The sequence below is a fragment of the Medicago sativa genome, chromosome 7 (assembly GCF_051527215.1).
Source record: "Medicago sativa cultivar Bolivia chromosome 7, Bolivia_mono, whole genome shotgun sequence".
Lineage (NCBI taxonomy): Eukaryota > Viridiplantae > Streptophyta > Magnoliopsida > Fabales > Fabaceae > Medicago > Medicago sativa.
In genome coordinates, this window is record NC_140755.1 from 62,402,291 (window position 1) to 62,408,034 (window position 5,744).

The following is a 5,744-nucleotide window of genomic DNA, read 5'->3' on the forward strand; positions in this document are numbered from 1 at the left end:
AATCTTTGGTTCATATGCTTTTTTGAATCAACAGATGAAAATCATACATGTATACAAAGTCGTCGTATCTGTTTGCAAGAGTCAACATTTCTGCAACCGTTACATTGTAACTACAAGGTTATGAAGTTTTTTCGAGCTTGTGTAGCTAGCTCAGTCAAAAAATCGGATCTGTTTATGTAATAAATTTATACAGTTAGCAAGGTTTTAAATATCGGTCACGGTTGAGGTTGCGTTCCCATAAACGATTTTGGCTATTACCGATGTTGCATATGATCAGGGCCGTTCCTAGAGTTTTATAGGCCTTAGGCATAATATGAGAAAAGACCCCCTTACATAATACATCATAATTTTTTTTAGCTTATTGTTGTGATTTTATCGGATCTTCTTTTCGTTTTTTCCCCGCATTTTACTACCAAAAAAGAACAAAAAAACAAAAAAAAGATGAGTGGGCCACATGATCCTAAATTCGTCTCACATGATTTAGCATAATGATATAATTTAATTTTTTTGGAACATTTGAAAGACAACATTAAGATTAATTTCTCTAGTAAGCTTATTTTCAACTAAAATATAATTTGTTTTGTTATAAAATTACCAATTTCTTGGATAATAAATATGACCAATATATTTAATATTAGTGAGGCACATTATTAGAAACAAAGGGCCCAAAAAAATATCACAAATTTATTCGATAGTAATTTTTTTAGCACATTATTAAGAAAAACTAAAAAATTTAAAGGGAGGGTGTATATAGAAATCTTTGTATATAAGGGGGTATATGGCCTTTCAGTAAACTTTACTATACCCACCCCGAAAAACCAAATATTTCTATATACACTCCCTATCGTAAAAAAAAATTTAGGCCCCCCTACCGGCAAGGGCCCAAGCCGTCGCACCCCCGGCCTATGCCTAGGGCTGGCCCTGCATATGATAGATTACAGTCGTCACGGTGCGAATTAACCATAACATTACACAAATTTTATGAGGAATTACGCGTGGATCCTAGCGTCGTCTACATATCTGAAAAGGTAGTTCGTCGAACATCGTTATATAAAAATTTGAAAAATCATTTTATTTTTAGGAAGGATTCGCCTCAATTTGCATACAAGGATAATCACGTGCTTCAAGTTGCTGGTGTTATTAATTACCTTTCATTTAGAAAATCACGCTATTCAAGAATCTGCGGATGAAGTTGTAATGTGAAAATATTGATTTCATTCACTTTCTCAAAGTATAAGGGAAGCTTATTTATAGCTAAGCATCATAATGGAAAACACAAGGCTACATGACTTGCATTACAAGTAATCGCCTCCTCCTAGATTTGAGGTGATTTGTGAGGTTTTATTTATCTTTTGCTTGTCAATTGATGAATGTTTTACTGCTCTTATGGCTCTAGCCTCTAGCACATATGTTGTCGATCATGAATTGCGAAATATTACACAATTAATTTAATATCTTCGGGTATTTTGCAGCAACGATCTGCATCTCCTTGCATTCCCATTTGATGGTTTTTAGCTATAGTAATTCCTCCTGATGTAGTTTTACCACAAAAATCACATGTAACCCTCTTCCTATCTTTCAGGTGGAATTCCTAGAGTCAAACTACATTGATTTTAACTATTTCATATATATTTGACTGACAATTCCTACGCAAAAAACAAGTTTTATACATAGTAGAAATTGTTGGTTTGGCGTAATTTGTTCGTTAAATATGATGCAGTCTGGATTTTTAAAATATGGATCTAAAGCTGCTATTATTGATCAAAGGCCTGTTTACGAGTTCACGGTATTCGGCTTCTCCCAAATCTAAGGAAAGGAAAATGAATTTTATCGAATTGAAACGAATGAACTCAAGGCTCTAAAATGGTGGAAAACAGTAAAACATAAGGTAAACCAGAATTCAAAGAATTGTAACCACTTTTCTTAATGCATTACACTCTCCCACCCTCTCTTTTATAACAGAAAGTCCACTAAAATCAGGGAGGGTTAACTAACTCTTATTCCCTCCGCTCGTGCCTGTGCATGTTTGGTTTGACCTTAGTATGAACAGCATGCAAATAAAATGTCGGCATCTCAAATAATCACTTGCAATGGAGAATAAATCATTAGAGTCTTGTCCAATTCTCCCTTGAGTTGCATTGTAGTGTCCTTATGCAAGAAATTTGTTGTTATTACCTCTGGTTTGAACTTCAATATTCCACTAACTCCAATAAATACAATTTCTGTCAGCACTAGGACACATATTCTCTATCTGGCCTTGCAATAAGGGTTTGTTAGAAAGAAAAAAAAAATTCTTGGAGTACACAATATGACATTGATGTCATTCCCATGGCATACTAGATTTCTTATCAATTATATCCCTCTCATTATCTCATTTTAGTTTATATTGACTTATTGCAGGCGATATTACACAGCAATAGTTCTGTACTTCTGTTTCAATACTATTCTGCCCAAATATTGAAGATAACATTGTACCATTTGTCTTTCGAGGGAAAAATGATGATCATGCTGGGTTTGGTTAACTATATGAAAACCTTCGTTATCGATTATCTTCTTGTGTGTGTTTTCCATTGTTTTACTCTGGTTATGACCAATCGAGCACAAAGAATTAAATTTTTGTCTACTTTTGTATTCCTTACAAGTTTTCAATTATGCAGTGCTCTTCTGGTCTGTATGGCATATGCCCTGAGTTTAAAATCTGGTGATACTAGGCTGGATAACATGTCGTGTCAGTTCCTGGTTTGGTCTGTTTTGATAACCTTAGTTGAAATATAGTCTCCAACTGATGGCCATGTGTTAGGGGTGAGCAATAGACCCTAACCCGTATAGAAACCCGAACAAACCTGACGGCTAAAAATCAAGATTATCATTCAATTATGACTAAGTTAAAAACGAATGGTTGTTGGTTTCAAAACTTGCATATAGATCATTTAAATCTGACTGCTTCTTTGTGGTTTACAGGTTGAGGAGATTGCTCGTGTTGTGAATGCAGCATGCTGCACATAGAAGCAAGTGAAAATCGAATGAGTAATTTTTTTGTGTTGCGGGCACGACCATGGTATGGCTGCTGCCACTTTAATTCTGAATAAATGGCATTGCACACTATATAACTCTATATATATGAATAGTTAGAATATATAAGAAAAATACAAATCAATCAATATTATATACATGAAAGGATATAAACAAATACACTAATCAAATTGTGTATCATTCTGTTCATCATGAATAATGCAAATTAAAGGAATTATCAAGCCTTTAATAAGATCTCAACCACAAATCTGAATACACAATTCATGGATCTTGGAATTGGTCGGATGTAGCATATAATATATTATGGATTTTCCATTACTCGAGCATGTTACATTCATCTGGTTGCCGATCTGCTCAGTCTGCGGTTATGGTATTTAGCAAACATTAATGCACATATATAACATTGAGAAAGTACATAGCATCATTGATAATAAAAAAGAATCATCTACGAAATAGATTACCAAGCAAAAAGGGTTATTAATATTCTTTGAATTGCAGCTCCATTTTGAAGTTGGGATACAAGACAAATAATGGCACCAGGAGCAGTGATCATTTGCATCAACACCTCTTAGAAGTGCAACTAGGCCAAGAGTAAACCTGGCATGTGAAAATTTACCATAAGCTCAAAGTAGAAATCAAAATGACATAATCAGAATGAGGATAAAAAGTAAGGAATTTGAATTTATTCTGGAAAAAGTAAGGAATTTTGTAAAGATAATGAAAGAATAATAAGCTTTCAACTTATATTGCTTTCTAGGTTCTATTTTTCAACTTTCTTTTTTTGATTACAACTTGCATTCCTTTCTAGTGTCCCTTTACAATAACCTCTTTTCTAGTCACAACATAACTATGTAGTATCAGACACTTCAGATTGAAGGTGTGTCTGTTGTCCGACATATACCGATGTTCGACAACGACATAACACCGACACATGATTACATCAAAATTTTCACTTCTCCAATGTGTCAGTGCTTCATATCATCATAAACTCAACAAGTCCGCTTTCTAATACTTTTGACAGAAGAACTTGATATAAGAAAAAGGTGACACTTAAGCTTACCATACAATTAGCAGAATTAGGGCTAAGAGCCAAGAGATGCACTGATAAATCTTGAATTTCGATTTAACTAATGATGGATATGCTGGAGTTGCATATTTTTGCTTGATCCATCCGAACTGAGGACGGATCAAAAACACGAATCCAAGAAGAAATCCTGAAATAAACCCTCCAATATGAGCAAAATTGTCCACATGTGGGAAAATTCCTACTGCTAGATTGATGGCAATAATAGAAACAAGGGTAATGAGTGTTCCTAGCTGAAAATGACAACAAAATTAATCTTAATCAAGTTAGTTTTTTGCTTTTAAAAACACAACTCTTAGGTTTACATGTAAAATATGAGGAATTTGATAAGTACCCTTTTCTCATATATAGACCAATTAGTAATGAGTTCTGAAAGCATGCCTCCTAGTAAACCAAAAAGAGCACTTGAAGCACCAACAGAGATTCTTTGCTGAATGAAAAGAGAAGAAAGCAAGCTACCACCAAATCCAGATATTACATATAGTAGTCCAATAAGAACTGTCATACAACACAATTATACAATAGTTAAGAAGATATTTTGCATAAATTAAGCAAACCATAATGAAATCAGAAAATTATATACTTCATAGAGTAGAAACTAAAAAAGTATATCTGATGCAAATTTGATCAATTTATCCAATAATAAACAGTACAACCCAAATTGTTCGTCATTTCATATGAAGCACTAACACAAACAAGAACACCAGAACAAGATATTGACGCTGGCACGTAGACATCGATAATACTTTAAGAAAATAGGAGAGCTTGCATGTAATAATATGTGTCGGTGTCGACACTTTATGTGAAAACACCGGAGACTTCTTATTGTCAAGTTATTAGCTTCATAATTCTATTTTTCTTCCCAACTATATATGAATAAAGCAAAATTTAGCAGGAAAAGATCTATTATCAAATATCAGAGGCGATAAACAACTTAAGATAATTCTATAATAAGAGACAAAATTAAGTTAAACTATTCTCATATAAATATAAGTTATTTTCATAAGCTATCCTCAAGAGCTTAGAGAAATAAGCTAAAAACAATTTATGGACAAGTTATAAGTTGTTTTCATAAACTCTCTTAAACAGTCTCACAAGTATTTATTTCAGTAAATAAACTCAAATAAGATAGTCTGTTTATGTGATACGTACCGAACCCAAAATCTTGCTCAAGGCGAATTCCAACAACAAGAATGCCTAACATATTTGCCAATAGATGGAATACTCCACCATGCAACCACATGCAAGTCATAAGGCGCCAACCTTGGTGTCTGTAAACCACTTCATGCACATCCAAGGCCCCCATGCTCGTTAACCTTTAATACAAAACAAACACTCCATTTTATCAACAGGAACTGCATAACAGTAATGGCTAGCATGGTTTTAAATTGCAGTCGAGATTGCAGTTACACTGTGAAGTGATAAGTTTCATTTATCAATCTATGAGGAATTATACCTATCTAGCATTTTACAATCAATAACATTTTAAGAGAAGTAGAAGTACTAGTATAAAAACTCACGTCAACAATGAAGGCCCCAGAAGAGGGTTCTCATGGAAAGGCTGAAAGGAGAATCGACCTAAGAACCGCGCAATGCAGGAGACCGAGTTATTAGGACAATCATTTTC

The 5,744-nt window shown here is 33.9% G+C and overlaps 1 pseudogene; it reads right to left on the bottom strand.

Annotated features, from left to right (window-relative positions):
• Positions 1-3,189: 3,189 nt before the first annotated feature.
• LOC146907461 (RHOMBOID-like protein 1) lies at positions 3,190-5,429 on the bottom strand (annotated as a pseudogene).
• Between the last annotated feature and the right edge of the window lie 315 nt (positions 5,430-5,744).